Source organism: Myotis yumanensis, unplaced genomic scaffold, assembly GCF_028538775.1.
Source record: "Myotis yumanensis isolate MYYU_CA2020_CCGP unplaced genomic scaffold, mMyoYum1.0.hap1 SCAF_12, whole genome shotgun sequence".
Lineage (NCBI taxonomy): Eukaryota > Metazoa > Chordata > Mammalia > Chiroptera > Vespertilionidae > Myotis > Myotis yumanensis.
This window is the reverse complement of record NW_027223763.1, coordinates 41,317,161-41,318,850: the sequence shown is the minus strand read 5'-3', so window position 1 is coordinate 41,318,850 and position 1,690 is coordinate 41,317,161. Positions and strand designations below refer to the sequence as shown.

General features: G+C 44.4%; 1 pseudogene; it reads right to left on the bottom strand.

Moving 5' to 3' along the window:
* Positions 1–570: 570 nt before the first annotated feature.
* Positions 571–1,139, bottom strand: LOC139020311 (ferritin light chain pseudogene; annotated as a pseudogene).
* Positions 1,140–1,690: the final 551 nt, after the last annotated feature.

The window sequence follows — 1,690 nt, the reverse complement described above, 5'->3', positions numbered from 1 at the left end:
GATTCAATGCATATCAATTATATTCCCAAAAAATTTTTCAATGTAACCTGACGAATTGGTTCTAAAAGGGACAAATAGCCAGGATATTCTTTAGAAAGAACTGGGCTAGGAGATGTGACCGACTAGATATCAAGATTTATTTGAAAACTATACTAAATAAGACCATGTGGTACTGGCACAAAGATAAGCATGCTGACCAATGAAACAGAAATTAACCTACGCATGTATTGAAACTTGCTATATAAATTATGACAGATGTGGCATTGCAGGTCAATGGGAAAAGAATGTCTTTTTAGGAAATTTTTCTGAAGCGATAGGCTATCCACATTTTAAAAAAACTGAAATCAGATTCCTACTTCACACAATATCCAAACATCAATTCCAAATGTATTAAAGCCCTACGTGTGAAAGCCAAAACTTTAATACTATTTGAAGAAAATATAGAAAATTATCTTCATAACAACAGAATAGGAAATTATTTTTTCTTTTTTTCTGCAAAAAGCTTTATTGTTTCATTTGGTTCAATGCATGGGAGAGGGCTTCAGGGTGGTTAAAGGAATGGCTAGTAGTTCAGGTAAAAGCCAGACCCAAGGGAATGCATAGGGGCCCCTCAAAGGCCTCTGGGCTCCACAGGCTCCTAGTCCACTTGAAGGGGAGCCTTTCGAAGAGATACCCGCCCCGCCCAGCCTGGGGGCCGCCAGCCTGCGGAGGTGAGTCAGGTGGCGCCCATCTTCTTGATGAGTTTCACCTCCTCACCCCGGAAGTGGTTCTCCAGGAAGCCACAGAGCTGAGGGTCTGTGCGGGTAGAACCAGGGCCTGCGGCTCCAAAAGGGCCTGGTTCAGTTCCTCTCCAAGGCCAGGGCGGCTTCCATGGCCCTGAGTTCTGCCCACTCATCTTGGGGAGGCTTCAGCAGGTCCTGGAAGAGAATGCGGCCACCGCACTGGTTTTGCAACTTTAAGAGAAGCTCAGCGCCCTCGCGCTTCTTCTCCACCAACTCGCCCTCCAGAGCCACATCTTCACGGGGGAAATAGAAGCCCAGAGAGAGGTAGGTGTAGGGGGCCCGCAGATGCAGTTTGGCCAGGCGGTTGACCGCAGCCTCCACCTGGGTGGAATAATTCTGACGAATTTGGGAGCTCATTGTTGTTCAGCAATAAGGAGTTAAGGTAGAAAAAACACGGTGTGTTGGCTGGTCCAGGAGGTGGTTCTGGAGGTTGTGACTGGATAAGATGCAGGAGAGTGGCCTGAGGCTGGAAGAAGGGGTGTCCCTGGGTCTGTTCATTCCACACTGTTGAAGCAAGAGACAGATCCGGGACCACTGAGGGCACTGCCGGAAATTATTTCTTAAGCAAGAAACAAAAAGTACTAACAAAAAAAGATAAAGATGATAGCCCTGGCTGGTGTGGCTCAGTTGTTTGGGTGCCAAAAGTTGCTGGTTTGATTCCTAGTCAGGGTACATGTCTGGGTTGTGGGATCCTTAATAGGGGGCAGCCAATCAATATTTCACTTTCACATCAATGTTTCTCTCCCTCTCCTCTCTTCTCTCTTCTCTCTCTAATAATAAAAATATTTAAAAAATAAAGATAAATTTGACTACATTAAGATTTTTTTGTCTATGAAAAGGTATTATAAAAAAAATAAAAAGACAAGTCAAAAACCTAGAGAAGACATTGGAATACATACAAAGAAGAT